At 44.7% G+C, this 17,503-nt stretch overlaps 2 pseudogenes across 2 annotated transcripts in view; both read left to right on the top strand.

Moving 5' to 3' along the window:
* The first annotated feature begins 14,159 nt into the window (after positions 1–14,159).
* LOC311311399 (7-alpha-hydroxycholest-4-en-3-one 12-alpha-hydroxylase-like) lies at positions 14,160–15,690 on the top strand (annotated as a pseudogene). The gene has a single exon. The product of its transcript is annotated as a 7-alpha-hydroxycholest-4-en-3-one 12-alpha-hydroxylase-like (transcript).
* Positions 15,691–16,017: 327 nt separating this feature from the next.
* Positions 16,018–17,503, top strand: part of LOC311316074 (5-beta-cholestane-3-alpha,7-alpha-diol 12-alpha-hydroxylase-like) — a 36,101-nt pseudogene continuing 34,615 nt past the window's right edge. The window contains exon 1 of the transcript in view: positions 16,018–16,030. The product of the transcript in view is annotated as a 5-beta-cholestane-3-alpha,7-alpha-diol 12-alpha-hydroxylase-like (transcript). The remainder of the gene's footprint in view (positions 16,031–17,503) is intronic.

Raw genomic sequence — 17,503 nt, 5'->3', positions numbered from 1 at the left:
ACCTCTAGCGGTGCTCTTTTCTTCCCAGACGTAGTTGAAGGAGATGCTCTTGTATCTGTACTCCTGTCCGTACCAGACCAGCAGCTCCTTCCCGACAGCCAGCAGCCGACAGCAGCGAAACAGGATCCCTCCACGGTACTGAAACGCTACCAGGTTCTGCTCTTCCTCAGTATGGGCACAGTTCACATACCTGGGGGAGAGAGGGGGTGGTTTCATAAGAACAAACAGGTGAGGGAGGGAGAGACGGGAGGAAGGAAAGATGAAGGAAGAGAGGGAGGGAGAAAAAGTGGGTGAGATGTAGGGACTGACTGTATGGAGGGAGGAAGGGAGGGAGGGAAACTTTCAAGACTGGACAGATGGTTTATTTTGAGTGAGAGCAGCAGAATAGATCCTGGAAATATGAGAAATGAGCATGTGTTCATATTTCTTAACCTGATTGTAATGCCTAATTATTCTACAGTTTACACATGCAAAGATGGGTCCATCCCTGACATGATCTCTGAAAAGCCTGCCTATTGTTGTCCTGTTTAATTGTTCATGAAGTCTTTCCCTTAACATAGCCTTTTTATTTGCATCTCATCGTTTATAGGCCTCTGGATTAATTTATAGTTGCTTCTCTATGAACTTCCTTCTGTTAGTTCTATCACAGTCCCTTACCATCTCTGGATCCTGCTGTTTCGGTCTCTTGACATGATGTTCATATGCGCAGTTTGACTTTTTGATCAGGGGGGCAAGTCAGTCCCAGCCTACTTCTAACAATATAGATTAGGCCTACTTCTAACAATATAGCCTAGGCCTACTTCTAACAATATAGATTAGGCCTACTTCTATCAATATAGATTAGGCCTACTTCTATCAATATAGATTAGGCCTACTTCTAACAATATAGCCTAGGCCTACTTCTAACACTATAGCCTAGGCCTACTTCTAACACTATAGATTAGGCCTACTTCTAACAATATAGATTAGGCCTACTTCTATCAATATAGCCTAGGCCTACTTCTATCAATATAGATTAGGCCTACTTCTAACAATATAGATTAGGCCTACTTCTAACAATATAGATTAGGACTACTTCTATCAATATAGCCTAGGCCTACTATCAATATAGCCTAGGCCTACTTCTAACAATATAGCCTAGGCCTACTATCAATATAGCCTAGGCCTACTTATAACAATATAGCGTGAGCGCAGCCAAATAGATTCTGGAAATCTGAGAAATGAGCATGTGTTCATATTTCTTCACCTGATTGTAATGCCTAATTATTCTACAGTTTACACGCACAAAGTGGAGTCCATCTATTTGTAGGCATCTGGTATGACTTGCACAAAGTCCTCCGTGGGAGCAGTGAAAACAAGTGCCAGGGGAATGCTCAAGTCCAAGCCATGCCAAACATGTACAAATATTGGGATTGCGATACATTTCACAGGAGAGCATATTGAGACTGGTAAGATTACACCCTGTGCTTCCCGTCTCAGAAAAGCACATTTTCACTAACACAAATCCCTATCCATCCATCCATCCATCCATCCAAGTATGAATGGATAACTATCTGTATGTCTTCTATATTTTACTTCAATTCAAAGGGCTTTATTGGCATGGGAAACATACATTTACAATACCATACCAAAGCATCCCAAAAGGTCACAGAAATGTTATGGTTGAATTGAATGAATAAGTAAGTGTAATATTTACAAATATATTTAAATGGTAACTTTAAAGTTTGTATGTACAGTGTGTATATGTATAGTGATCAGTGCGGTGTGCAGGGATACTGATCGAAGATTTTCAATCGTGGAACCAAGCCAACCAGCTATCTGATCAATCGTGACCACAAGTCCGTATGGTAGAAGCCATAGCGCGCCACAGACTGGAAGAAGAGGAAGAGGAGTATGCCCACATGATGTACAATATCGATGATGAAAAAAGAGTAGAGCCATACAGAGAGCAGATGGCAGTGAATGGATGCAACATTGAGTTTGAAGTAGACACTGGGGCAAGCCTGACTATAGTGAATGAGAAAACATACAGGAAGATGGGAGGGGGGAAACTCCACCATACAAGAACAAAGCTGTATATGTACACCAGAGATAGTGTAGGGGTGCTAGGCAAGATGTACACACAAGTCAGTTACAAGGGGCAGACCAGACAGTTGCCATTGATAGTGGTAAGAGGGGAGGGGCCAAATCTCTTGGGGATAAATTGGCTAGAGGCCATTAGGCTAGACTGGAGGGCCATTTTCAGACTACATACAGGTCAGCAGCAGGAGTTGAGTGAGCTACTCTCACAACACGGAGAGGTGTTTAAGGTGAGCTGGGCAGTTTAGTGGGAGCTACAGCAAAGATCTCTGTTGACCCCGAGGCCAAGCCAAGGTATTTCAAAGCCAGGCCTCTGCCATATGCCCTCAAGGACAAAGTTGAGACAGAGTTGGTTAGATTAGAGAAGGAAGGCATCATAGAGCCTGTGAGTTTCCGAGTGGGCCACTCCCATAGTTCCTATACTTAAACCAGACAAAACAACTAGAATATGTGGGGACTATAAAGTTACCGTCAATCCAGTGTCTAAGATAGATAACTACCCAATTCCAAAAACTGAGGACTTGTTGGCAGTACTGGGGGGGGGGCAGAAATTCACCAAACTAGACATGTCTCAGGCATACCAGCAACTCCCACGGGATGAAGAATCTAAGAAGTTCACAACAATTAACACCCACCGCGGTTTATACCAGTACACCAGGCTACCCTATGGGGTGTCATCAGCCCCAGGCATAGGAGAGAGACATGTGTCTTCATGGCACCAGAGGTGGTGTACCTGGGATACAGGATCAACGAAAAAGGAATTCATTCCGTAGCAGATAAGTGTTGAATCTGGCTGATTTTCAAAGAAATATTGATTTAATCTGATCCTGTTAGCTATTTCTAAATTATTATGATCGACCTCTGAGTATGGCTGTGGCTGGTGTGTTCTGTAAGAAAACGGTGTCCCTCTTCCATAGACTTATGAGATAAAGATGACATCCTTAGGGCTGGTACATTCTGTGCTAAACAGCAATTGTTGTGGTTAGCGCCGAGGCGGCGTAGCTTATCTTGACCAAACAAGGCCACAGAAGAGAAAGACAGTCTTATCGGAGAAGAGACAAGGGGGGGGGACACCCGAACCATAAGAACGTTGCAACGAGACCAATGCTTTAATTTGAGTTCAGACAGCATACAGAGAGGTCAAGTGTACATTAGACTTTATGCCATCATCTTTTGTATGTTAACCCTTCTGGAATAAACAGCTTTTGATGTCTCTTAAATCCTGTGTTGGAGAGATTAATTTGGAATACATCAGAACAAGGAGACACTGGACTGTGTGGTATTGTGTGAGATTGGGGGCCGTCTTTTATTGTAATCAAAACACAACGCAGAGCTTAATAAGGACAATGATAAAAGACAACGAAAGTCAACACAAGGTACAGGCCATTGCAAGCGCTCCACAGCCAACTGACCAGACACAGTTGAAGTACTTCTTGGGCTTCATGCTTAACTACAGTAGGACCCCACTAATCCCAACTTCAGAGATCCCAACCTCCCGGTCTACCGGACAGGCTTAAAAAACTTTTTGTTTTTGTTTTAGCCTGCTATCTGGTTACTGGTGGGATTTTCATTACAGTACTGTACTTAAATCTGTCATAGTAAACATGTACTGTATCCTACTGTGAATAAAAACTTAACTGTATGTAGACCTACATGTTGCCTGTAGGCTGTAGCCTATTGTCACGTTTCATTTCTTTGTTTCTCTAAAGCGGGAAAATGTCGAGCACAAAACGCAAACTAGTCGTAGGAAGTACTGTATTTGATCAAAGCACGCACTCAAGTGGAAATTCGGTTATCTTATTATAGGCTAGGCTATATGAGTTTAGTTGGCTATTTGATTGCAATCTTGATGCATTTTCACAAGTAATTAAGGGTATTTATCGGTGTATTATGAGTCTATATGAAACAAGTATACCACTTATTGAATTTGGTGCATTTTAACATGTTTCAGTCATCCGGACATTTCAGAGATACGAACGACCTTCGGTCCCGTTGGGTTCGGATAAGTGGGGTCCTACTGTACTACTTCCTTCTAGTCTAATAAACATGATGAATCACTTGAATGTCTTTCCTACCTTGTAATTTCTTCGGAAAATGATATTTAGCTAATGTTTTGAAAACAACAAAGATGTGTGAAACGTCACTATTATGTGCTCCACGTATTGACGCAATGACGTAGTACGCGATTTTCGGGGACCAACTCAAATTTGCTCTAGAGCGCGTACTAATTGTCAAAAACTACATTGGGTAACTTTAAAGGAGTAGTAAAGGGAAAAATCATGTTTAGCCCTGTTTTAAGGTTACTAATGATCATATACAAGAGTTTAACATATTTTTTGAATGATTTTCCACAGTGCTCACCCACATCCATTGTATGACCAAAACGGTGGTAGAGCAATTATCACACTCTCAAAAGTGCTAGTTTTGTCAACTTTTTGATCTGAACCATTGTATATGATCATAAGTAACCTTAAAACAGGGCTAAAAATGATTTTTCCCTTTACTACTCCTTTAAGAAATTCCACCAGTATCTGTTTGGGAAACACTGCACCATTGTGACAGACCACAAACCGCTGCAGGACCTCCTGGGAGAGTAAAGGCATCCCACACCTCGCCGCGACCAGAATGCAAAGATGGGCACTGATTTTGGCAGCTTATGAGTACACCTTGGAGTATAAGGAGGGCTCAAAACACGGGAACGCGGATGCACTGAGCAGGCTCCCCCTGCCGATCACGTCCGCTGCCACACCACGGGAAGAAGAGGTGGTAATGCTCATGGAGCACATGAATGGCACACCACTACAGGTAACGCAGATATGGGAGGGGACCCGGCGAGACCCCATTCTGTCCAGAGTACATCAGGCGCTGCTGCAGGACTCCTGGCCCTCAGAGTACTGCAACAACCCAGAAATGCAACCATACATGAGAAGAAAAAAGGAAGTGAGTGTGGAGGAGGGGTGCATACTGTGGGGAAGTAGAGTTATAATCCCACCTCAAGGAAGACGAATCATGATTGAGGAGCTTCATGAAGCTCATCCGGGGGTCCGGGGGTCTCACCAATGAAGTCTTTGGCCCGCAGCTACGTATGGTGGACAAACATGGACGCGGATTTAGAGTCCGCTGTGCGGGAATGTCATGCATGTCAGTCCTACCAAGCCACCCCTGCAACAGCATCGCTACACCCGTGGGAGTGGCCAGACCAACCATGGATGAGGCTGCCTCTGGACTTCTGTGGGCCAGTATTGGGGAAGATGCTCCTCATCGTCGTAGATGCCTATTCAAAATGGATCGAGGCTCACCCAATGTCGTCTATTAATTCACCCAATGTCGACACTTCCTTCCAGCTTTCGTTAAGAGCAGACGCTTTTTTTGCTTGCTCCTGCTCTTGTATTTTTTCTATCTCCCCTTACTTTGTAGTTCTTTTTTCTGTGGATTTTCAAATCTAAACATGGAATTGATAAGCTGGTCTCTCAACGCAATTGACAAAATCTTTTCAACAAGAAACTCAGGACCGGGGGAACCTATGTGCCCAGACGGGACCTTTGCCGCGGGCTACTCCAGGGACGTGTGGGACAAGTGGCAGGTTCTGTGCCTTGCGCCCCTTTCCATAGAGAACATTGAAGACATTTACCTATTTGCCTCAATGATAACGGGACATCTGCTCTTCGGACTGAGCTTTGCCCTGGTCTATCGAAGAATTGGGAAGACGGCAGTCACTCTAGCCCAAAGGGTGCACGTCATGCTAACGGAGCTGGGCAGAGCAGTGAGTAATCTACCTGTGGTGATTTCTGAACTGAACCGTAAGATCGATACCCTGCAAGGCGACGTGGCAGAGTTGAGGACCAGGCTCGATAAAGAGAAGCGTTACAGAGAGGAATGACCATTGGAATCTGTTGTTCTTCTCCCTAACCCAAACATCTAATCTACTTTGGCTCCCACCCGGCCGTCAAGGCCGTTTCGCCCAAACTCCCCTGAAGATTCACAGGCTAAAGAGGCGCTGCACCGTCCCCCCTCCTCCCTGCCCTCCTCCTGTTGACTTTTGGTCTTGAGGCTGATCGAGGACGTCTCCATAGCAACCTGCTGTTATCACTAAGACATTCCGTCCGAGTCCTCGGCCAGAGGCCTTCAGGCATACACATACACACACACACACATGGACTGAACTCATGGACTCAGAAACACACACACACAAACCACACCACACGCACCCACCCCTTCCCCAGCCCTCCCCCACCCCCTCCTTTCGCACCCTCCCCCCCCCCTCTCTCATTACAGTAAAGTGCTGTCAGGTTATTGGCTGCGCCGATTGTATGGCTGCATGTCGAGGCTGGCTGCCTGTATGGTAATTCCCTCCCCCCTCCCCTCCCCTGGTAACTGTAACTGCCTCGTACTGTATTTTGTAACTGCCTTGTAATGTATTTTGTATGTCGTAATTGCCTTGTGTTTTGTATGTATTGTATTTTGTATGTCGTTCTTTCTTCCCTTTTTATGTGTTATTTGTATTGTAAAGCGCTTTGTGCATTCGTGCTGTGAAAGGCGCTATATAAATAAAACTTACTTACTTCATCCATGACTATCGAGAGACTGAGAAGCATTTTTGCCACCCCTGCAGTGATTGTCAGTGATAATGGGCCTAGTCTGGTCAGTGCAGAGTTCAAGAACTTCCTACAAAAGAATGGCATACAGCATGTCACAACAGCACCATACCACCCGTCCTCAAATGGCTGTGCAGAGCGGGCGGTGCGGGTGGTCAAGGAGGGACTCAAGAAGAAGGGGGAAGGTAGTCTGGAGACAAAGCAATCCAGGTTCCTGTTTAAGTACAGATCAACCCCCCAGACCACCACGGGAGCCACGCCAGCTGAGTTGCTCATGAACCGCAGGATCAGGACTTGGCTAGATCAGGTGCGTCCCTCGCTATTTACTTGTGTCTGATTCAGTCTATGTGAGGGGATACTCAGGCCAGAAGTGGATTCCGGCAACTTATAGAGAGGACCGGTCCAGTCTCTTGGAGAGTGAAAACACTGGATGGGAAACTGGTGAGACGACATCAGGATCAGATACGGCCATGTTATGATCACAACCTGGCTGATACCCGTCTCTAAGAGGAGAGTGTTCCTGTGGACACAGCAGAGCAAGGACTAGAAAATCAGGCACACGAGGTAGTATGGGCACCGCCACAAGAAGCAGAGGATCCAGGCATACTGGTGCCGCCAGCAGACCTAGAGAATTCAGCATCAGATGCAGTGGCACCGGGGCCTCCAGACATTGGGGTTTTGGGAAATTGTTACCCAGTGAGAGTTAGACAGGCACCCACGTATCTCAAGGACTAAGTGGTAGCAGGGGCAGAATAATCCCCTCGTAGAATCAGACTAGGTTTAAGTGAATTTGTTCAGCACATAAAATGATTTTTGTAGACTATGGGGGGAGGAATGTTGTAATGTTCTGATTCATGTTGTGTTATATTCAGTCAGGCAGTCAGGTGATATAAGGAGAGGGGCTTAATGTAGAGGGGGACCGGAAGTAACGTTCAGCAAGGAGATAACCACCAGAAGGCGTAGTAATGGAGTCTGAAGAGCAGAATGCAATAAAGAGTAAATAACTTTAAAAGTGTATCATCCTTGAATTTATTACAGTAATTGTATAGCAACATGTAAACCTCAGTTGCTGGCGGTCCATCTGATGCCTGACCAGCCTCAGTGCAAATGTATAACTATGTGTGTGTTTATTCTATCCAGAATAAATCAGCCTTCAGCAGCAAGACGTGGTCCAGCTATTTAATACATTGAAGAATATAGGTAAAGAGCAGAATGCAATAAAGAGTAAATAACTTTAAAAGTGTATCATCCTTGAATGTATTACAGTAATTGTATAGCAACATGTAAACCTCAGTTGCTGGCGGTCCATCTGATGCCTGACCAGCCTCAGTGCAAATGTATAACTATGTGTGTGTTTATTCTATCCAGAATAAATCAGCCTTCAGCAGCAAGACGTGGTCCAGCTATTTAATACATTGAAGAATATAGGTAAAAGTCCACAGTCTTAAAGTCAATGTAATGCTTGTTTGTGTGTTTTTGTGCTCATGTAAACAGCCTGGAATGTGCAGTGGAAGGGATAGAAGGAGACAGCTGATGCTGCTGTGGCCGTTCAGGGTAGTGGGTGTCAAGAGGTCGCTCTTAGGCCACAGGGGGGGCCTCTCCTCTGGGGTATTAATGACACATCTCTATGGGACACTAAACAGACACAACCTAGACTGACAACCAATGGTGATTAAGATATCATGTTAGGGTGACAGGCGACACATCTGTATGGTCACTCCTCCACCAATCTAGCTTCACCTAAACGGGCAGGCTTAGGCGTGGGGGCTGGGCCGAGAGAGCACTATTTAACGTCTCAACCAAACCTTGAGACTTTGATTTGGAAACGGTAGGAAACTCGGACGGACAGATTAGCTGCTCCCAGCAGGCAGGCCCGCTGATAACACATGGCGGGGAGGGAAGTCTAAGACCTTGACTTCGCACCACAGCCGCAGCCAGCAGAGAAGCAGGGAGAGAGAGACGAGGGAAACATCCCAGAGAAGAGAGAGAGAGAGACTAGGGAAACATCCCAGAGAAGCAGGGAGAGAGAGACGAGGGAAACATCCCAGAGAAGCAGGGAGAGAGAGAGACTAGGGAAACATCCCAGAGAAGCAGGGAGAGAGAGAGACTAGGGAAACATCCCAGAGAAGCAGGGAGAGAGAGAGACGAGGGAAACATCCCAGTGTTCCATGTGATTGTATCTTTGTACAATAAATCTATCATCTGTCGCCGCTTCCAATCCCGTGTTGGGGTGATTTTATCAATACTATTACAACAAAGAAGGCTATCAACATCGTGGTTCATAATTAGATGGTGCTGCAACTCTTATCAAGGCTTACAAAGAATTACACAACGCAGAGCAACAGAAGAAGAACGCCAAAAGCCAACATACACAATGCAGAAACGCATGCGTACAAGACCAGATCGGTCACATCAGCAATTTTTTTTGAGTCAGCACAGGTGGTGGCCTCTAGATTTGCTAATGAATTACGTTATACGGCCATGTTCTCCACTTAATATCACCAGCGAATAAAAGAAGTGAACGCACGCAGCAACGACCAGCAACAGAGAAATTCACTGAAAACAGACCGCATGTCGGTATGTTCGCTTCACGCGCTTCCCTCTCAACATGGTCATACAAAACCGCTTGCTGAATTCAGAAAAGATGAATAAACTATTCTGTTTTCGATTCAAATGTGTAGCTATATGACCCTCCCCTGGACTCAAATTAAAAAGAACAGTAACCCTCTCCTGGACTCAAATTAAAAAGAACAGTAACCCTCTCCTGGACTCAAATTCAAAAACAGTCGTCTAACCCTCCCTTGTTCATTCGAAGTTCACTTCCTAAACCGAAGCCCCAAACGGCTTCGCTCTAATCTTTCAAAAATAAAAAATAACATACAACTTACCGAATTGAGGATTGTCGTAGCCTACAGTGAAAGGCTAGTGAGTAGGTTGTGATGGAAACGTTTGTTAAGAGCTTAATAAAGAGCTTGTCTCTTGTTTTCTTCAGATGGATAAAAACATCTTTGCAATGCGGAATCTTTACAGGCGTGACAAACAATGTTCAACTGTGAAAAGTTTCCAAGGTAGAGAGAGAAACAAATTACGAACACAATTTATATACACTTTAGGTCGTGACTGCTAGTCTTTTCAATGCTCTTAACCAATCGGTGAAAGCCGGGAACAATGACGCGTTTCACTGTTAAGACCATAGACATTATAAAGAACTAGACTGGCCATTGTGCTGTAGAATTCCAATGGACTCACGTCCGACGTGGCAGCCATCTTGTGCAGGGCATCCCACTATGTGACGTCAATGATCCCACAGATTCACTGTGTAATGGTAGATGTTAGATCATCTGGGAGAAAGTCCCTGTAAATGTGCATAAGTGGCATTTCCTATCACTGGGATTAGCTGGAATGCTTGTATATTTATATTGCGATTTTAATTGTGACTTGCCAAGAGATTATAGATGCAGCCCCCCTGCCTCCCCCTCCAGTAGTGGGGGGGCGAAAGGGGTGATCGCCCCTGGGTCTCACGCTTAAGTGGGCCTCACCGCAGGCAGGAACTTTATTTTCATTCTAGCGCTGCCACGACTCAGAGCCGTGTCGGGGGGGGGGGGGGGGGGAGATACTTGGGCAGAGAGAGAGATACTTGGGTAGGAGCAAATGCATCTGGATGCACCTTCTCAATTCTTGCCAAATGATGTGATGGTAATGAGAGTTTCTGTCTGTTTATTAAGGTTGAAGGAAGAGATCAATGCTCAAAAACAGCTCATTGGCCACCAAGAACTCACAGGAAAGTGAACAAGAGAAAAACTAGTAGGGGATAAAACTCACTTAGCTGACACTTTTATTTAAAAAAAAATCATTTAACGTAGGAAAAGCCAATGTACTACTTGCCAGAACTCACAAGTGCATCTCCTTTCTAAAACAAGTGACTAAGTGCATAGTCTCGTGCTGAAGGCAAAGTGCAGAATAGCAAACTAAAAATATAATAGGCGCCTAAGAGGGAGGATCCTGGTACTACTGTATCTCTTGAAGAAGTGAGTTTTGAGCCTGTGGCAAAAGATGGACAGCGACTCTGCTGTCCTGATGTCAGTGGGCAGTTCATTACATCACTGCAGGGCCAGGACAGTTAAGAGCCGTGACCGTGTCCATCGACCGCTGGAGCCTCGGAGTGAGAAGGCAACCACTCACCCCAAGGTAACACAGCATAGTGGTTGGGAGGGAGTGTAGGGTTTGACTATGGCCTGGAGGTAGGAGAGAGCTGTTTAATTCATTGCCCTATAGGATAGTCCCAGAGTCTGGATGCAAGCTGCTACAAGGAGCCAGTGTAGAGAACAGAGAAGGGAAGTTTGTGGGAGAACTTGGGTGGTTCACCAGGAACAGCGGAAGGAAGGAACAGAGGAACACCAGGCGAGCAGCAGCTTTCTGGACAAGTTCCAGGGGTTTAATGGCCGAGGCAGGGCTGCCCCAGCAAGGAGGGAGTTGCACTAGTCCAAACGCGAGATGACAAGGGCCTAGATGAGCACCTCGGTACATGCATTTTCCCTTTACTACTCCTTTAATATAGTGATAGTATACATCTTATTGTAGAAGAATGAGGATAAAACAAAAAATTGATGAGTAGAAGAAAAAATGCTATTTTGTAGTGTCTCCACTTAATTATTAATTATCGTTTTAAAACTAAAGGTTTATATATTCTCACACCTAGTTTTCATTTTTTCGTTTGTTTTCTTTAACTATAATAACCTTGATCCAGGCCCTTCTCATCTCCCGCCTGGATTACTGCAACTCCCTCCTTGCTGGGGCCATGGCGTTAGCCATTAAACCCGTGGAATTTGTCCAGAAAGCTGCTATGTGCCTGGAATTCAACCACCCCAAGTTTTTTCACACAACCTCCCTTCTCCGTTCTCTACACTGACTCCCTGTAGCAGCTTACATCCAGTTTAAAACTCTGGTACTAGCCTGCTGGGCAATGAAAGGAACAGCTCCCTCCTACCTCCAGGCCATGATCAAACCCTACACTCCCGCCTGACCACTACACTCTGCTACCTCGGGAGGACTGGTTGCCCCGTCACTGCGAGGCCCCTGTAGTCAAATGACGCGGTCACAGCTCTTCTCTGTCCAGGCCCCACAGTGGTGGAATGAACTACCCACTGACGTCAGGACAGTAGAGTCGCAGCCCATCTTTCGCTGCAGGCTCAAAACACACCTCTTCAAGAGGTACAGTACTACAAGGAGTATTACTGTACAAAGCACCTATTCTATTTTTAGTTTGCTATTCTTCACTTTGCCTTCAGCACCAGATTATGCTCTTAGTCACTTGTTTTAGAAAGGTGATGCACTTGTGAGTTCTGGCAACTACTTTAAATGCAATTATTGTAAGTATCTTTGGATAAGTGTCAGCTAAATGACTGTAATATATTGTAATGTAGCTAGCTAGCTAGGTTTTAAGTGGATTAATTGGAAGGCTACAACATATTGACATCATGTTCATACAAATCAAAACATTTGCTGATTTTGTGTTTTGTGGAAGGGTGTATTGCTGTTTTGAAATAAATCATTTTCATCTGGATATGTTTCACTAATAGGATAAAGATGATCACCTAGAATAACTTTGTATTGACTGGTAATGGCTCTACACTTTCAGTATCCAAGTGGTTTCACACTATGGACGTGTGGGGGAGCATGTGGTGTACACTAAGAGAATGGTATTGACCTGAATGCTTCAGGTGGTTCACATTCATTTGGGGATTTATGGGTTTTGTGTTCATATAAGAGCAGTTAAAACAGATCAGTCAAATTTGGCCTTGAACACTATAAAACGGGGGCTCATTTTAGACCTAGAACCCGGGTAACCCAGGTGAGTTGTGGCTGTGGGTGTGTATGGGGATGTTTTCCATCTGCTGGATGAACATAATATTGTTTTACCCATTCATTCACTATAGCGGGTCATTTTACCCATTCAATTCCTATGGCGGGTCATTTTAAACCCAGAACAGCACCCTGATCAGCTTGTTCTCACACTACAACAGATTCAGCTTCATCAAGGTGATCAATATTTCATCTGCAACATGCATTTTCAAGTTGGCCATATAGAACTGCTAAACTAAAAAAGCACACATTCAACAACTGTACATGCTGACGAAATGCATCACAGGCAGAGGTCTGTGCTCTCTGAGCGCTATTCTAGTTATTGTCATGTTTCTGTAACACTATTTAACTGGCCACCCGAAGACCTTAATCAACATGCAATGATAGCAGTCAACCACATAGTGGCGGTGTTGCACAGAGCTCAGCTAGGAGACCTCAAACTGCAAGCAGAGGATGCAGATTATCAGATTATAAACACTATGAAGAGTGAAGATGTTCTTCTGAAACACAGACCGAGGCCTGATTAATAATTTTAACTCTATTCACCTGTTCTCTTTATTATGTTGGAGATACTGTATCTATCTGTGGGTTCACTTTCAAACGAACATTTCTGAAGATGGAAACACCAGCCTCTCCATGTCCTTTTTAATCTGATGATCACCTGTTGTGACCTTAATTGACTTCTGCTTCATTCCTTTGGGTTTAGGAATGTCTCATGACATATTTTAGATATGAAGACATTTTAGGTATGAGGAACTGCTTATCTCTACATTATAGCTTATCTAATGATAATTACTTATCATATTTTACCTTAACTCCTCCCACTGCTGCTTGGACCAGTGGGTCCAGTTTGTTACATTCCTCATAGGGCTTCTGTTAGTGTGTTTTGGGTACTGTACTGTTCACATTTCTCCTAATTCCACGGGATTAAACATTGATATTCGTAAATAAATACATTGAGTGTTCCATAAAGTACGTTTTTAACATATGGATGGAGTTAATGTTTAACATTTTGTGCTAGTGCCTATTGTACTGTAAGCGGGGTACTGGGGTGCTGAGAAAATGTATTTGGTCCAGCATTAAGCTACTACAGTAGATAGGCCGTGTATCATACCAAAATATAAACTACACACATGTAGGAAGACAAAATACCGATATTATTTGGTCACTTTAGGTGGTACCGACTCTGGATAGGCCCCTGGACTAAATGGTTAGTTTGTAAACTGCCTGATCAGCCTTTTCTATCCATTTTGCATCTTTCAGAATGGCATATTATGCAAATTAATTGATTACTACTTCTAGCTACTTTTGGGAGAACCAACAGCTACTTCCCTTACAGAGGAGCTGGCAACACTGCACTTAGCACCCCGATATCAGTCAGTCTTTCATTGTTCATGGTGTTGCGCACTGAAATGTATCCATTTCAGTGCAGAAAAGTTGGCATCAGCTGTGCTTAGAGATAGGGCCATGGCAGGGTCTTGAAGACAACAACTTGTTAAAGAACGTAGTGTCTGGAGTACTTGGGTATATGTTGTGCAAGGGGGAGGAGCACAGTGTTTGACTAATACAAAGGAATATGAGCTGGAGAACAGATTAGCTCTGCGAGTAGCACAGGAGAGGACGATGGGCTTTCTGCTGCCATTCCTGCTTGCTCTGCTAGCCTTCCTCCTTGGAAGACTCTATCTCCTGGGGACCTTCCGTCAGAGGCGTCCCGGGGAACCCCCCTTAGATAAGGGACCCATTCCTTGGCTGGGCCATGTCCTGGAGTTTCGCAGGGATACTGCAAAGTTCCTGGAGAGAATGAAAAGGAAACATGGGTATATTTTCACAGTGCTGCTGGGGAGCTTTTATTTCACATTCGTCACAGATCCATTTTCCTTTGGGACTATTGTGAAAGAAGCCAGCACAAAGCTGGACTTTTTCGAGTTTGCGAAGTATCTAGTTTTGAAAGTGTTTGGTTACCAATCCAACATCGAAGATGAGCACAAGATGTTGCAGATATCCAGCAACAAGCACCTGATGGGGGATGGTCTGGGGGTCATGACACATGCCATGATGAATAACCTTCAGAATCTGATGTTGCAGTGTGGGGGCAGGCGAGGACCATCACATCTGGATGGAGGACGGGCTTTTCAACTACAGCTACAACATCGTCTTCAGGGCAGGCTACTTAGCTTCGGCAATGAGACCCCCAAGTCCTCGGGGAGCCTGGAGAAAGCCAAGGAAGTTGACAGAGTAGAATCTGAGGAGCTCTTCTCTGAGTTCCGGAAGTACGACCAGCTGTTCCCCAAGCTGGCCTACGGGGTGCTGCTGCCGTCGGAGAAGATGGAGGTGGAACGTCTGAAGAGGCTGTTCTGGAACACGCTGTCGGCCCAGAAGATCAGCACCAAAGACAATGTCAGCGGCTGGGTGCGCGATCAGCAGGAGATTAGGGAGGAGCACGGCATGCAGGAGTTCATGCAAGACAGGTACATGTTCCTGCTTCTGTGGGCGTCCCAGGGTAACACGGGGCCGTCAGCCTTCTGGCTGCTCCTCTATCTCATGAAGCACCCCGACGCCATGAGGGCGGTCCGGGCGGAGGTGGAAGACGTGCTGAAGGAGGCCAGGCAGGAAGTGAGGCGTGGTGGGCCGCTCATCGACCTGACCCGGGACATGCTGCAGAAGACGCCCGTCATGGACAGCGCCGTGGAGGAGATCTTGCGTTTGACCGCCGCCCCCGTCCTCACCAGGGCCGTGCTCCAGGACATGAGCCTCAAGATGGCCAACGGACAAGAGTACCACCTCAGGGGGGGGCGACAGGGTGGCCCTCTTCCCCTACACCGCCGTTCAGGTGGACACAGACATCCACCCCGATCCGCTCACGTTCAAATACGACCGTTTCCTCACACAAGACGGGGGCAAGAAAAATGATTTCTAAAAGGAGAAGAAGCTGAGGTACTACAACATGCCGTGGGGGGCGGGAATCAGCATGTGCCCTGGTCGTTTCTTCGCCACCAATGAGCTGAAGCAGCTTGTTTTCCTCATGCTCACGTACTTTGACTTTGAGTTAAAGAATCCAGATGAGGAGATGCCTCATATTGACATCAAGCGCTGGGGCTTTGGGTCCATGCAGCCAACTAGAGACATTCAGTTTAGGTACAGGCTCAAGTTTTAGGTTTGAAAGCACACTTAGATGTTAATCTAACCAAACTCACAGTAGTGAGTGAGTATTTAAGGGGTAATTTGTTTGAGCGCACAACATGTCCTGATGAAGACTGACAAGGTCGAAACATGTTGACTTTTTTAAATTATGTAAGCCTGATACATTTAAGTCGCACTGAAGTGAAGAAAGCATTCTGTCCCTTTTTGGTTCACATAATTGGTCATAGTGTTCACCTATTCAACGATGTATGCCAACAAAATTACAAAATTCTACTTTTGTTGTAATCGTATATCCAAGTTTATAATTTCTTACTTCCTGCAAAACGGTAGGTCGCGTGCAATGACGACATCAGGTACCTTAGATTTTAGGCCAATAATCTCACGACATCCACCCGTCAATCAACGCTATCCTTCTATTGAATCTGTCTAAAATTCCTCTAAACACATGTCCCACCCTCACAGCTTGTGTGCATCGTAAATACGTAAAACTACGGAAGTTAGATGATCTCAAACGTCTGTTTCTGTGCGACTTTAAAGGTTTTTTAACATTACCACTTCCTTTCCGAATACTTATTCTGAGTGCCTGGATCTACTTTTGTTTTTGGATATTGCCTCCATTCCCAGTGATCCAAGAGCACCAACAACACTAATGGTTTATCTCACTTTTTGAGCACCTTGTTCCTCCCTGTTGTCTAAACTCATAGTAGCGTTCATCATTACAGTAGGTTATGCTTGAAATGTTGCCATATTCACTAATAAAGTATTTTAGATCATCATGTTACTGTGAAAACTGTTATACGTAGATTTACTCATATCTTATCATCTTTATTATAACAGTATTAAAAACTGAATTTCGATAAATTAGATCACCATTGCAATAAACATTAAAACTGAACATATGAATGTTTTGTGTGAGCCTTCCCCAAAGGGAAACAGCCTATAAACCTTTAATGAATGTATCCAAATGACCTTTGTCACCTATAAGTATGCTCTAATCCAGGGTTTCCCAACCTGGGGTCCAGGCCCCCCTTAGGGGGGCGCCAACAATTGCAGGGGGTGCGCCAGGCCTCAGACAATTTGAGGCCCTAATATTAGCTAGACAAATATTTGTCAAAGAATCATGTTATTGACATGTCACACAGCAAAATAAATGATTATATCTGATGAAGGGCCAAAAAGCCTTTTATGTACGGCACTACAATATCATATAAATTCAACAAATTAAACAGAGACTATGAATCGTATCAACATTAATATTCCTGCTACATTGGCGAAGCACTTAACTTTACCCTAACTCACACCTGATGTAATTTGCACACACAAACATACACAGACTGGACGTTCACACCGATTTGGGGGAGGGGGGGAATTCCATCAGGTGTAAGTGGGGGGCTCAGGGGAAGAAAGGTTGGGAACCCCTGCTCTAATCCATATTGTGACACTGTTCTACAGTGTATAGCAGGCCACCATGGAAATGGAGAAAAGTTAAATCTGGTGTTGTGAGTGTGAGCGAATACATTTCATGCTACATCTACCATGTCATGAAAATGTCATTTTTTAAATCATGAACATTAGAGATTTATTGAGCAAGAATGTGCAGTGAATATGAGGAGAGCATGGCTGGCTTCAGATAGCTCTAAGTAAAAAATGATAAATGTTGCAGCTTATTTACACTGTAGCAATCCTGGATGAACATATTAGTAGGCCTACATACTGTGATGGGAATGAGTTGTGGGACTCTGGACTGAGCATGGATTCACTGATTGACTGAATTGAACACAGGTGGGACTGATTGAGATGTAAGCAGACAACAGGCTGGTCAGATG

This window comes from Borostomias antarcticus (genome assembly GCF_949987555.1).
Source record: "Borostomias antarcticus genome assembly, chromosome: 1".
Classification (NCBI taxonomy): domain Eukaryota; kingdom Metazoa; phylum Chordata; class Actinopteri; order Stomiiformes; family Stomiidae; genus Borostomias; species Borostomias antarcticus.
The sequence above is the reverse complement of the archived record's forward strand: the minus strand, read 5'-3'. Positions and strand labels throughout refer to the sequence as shown.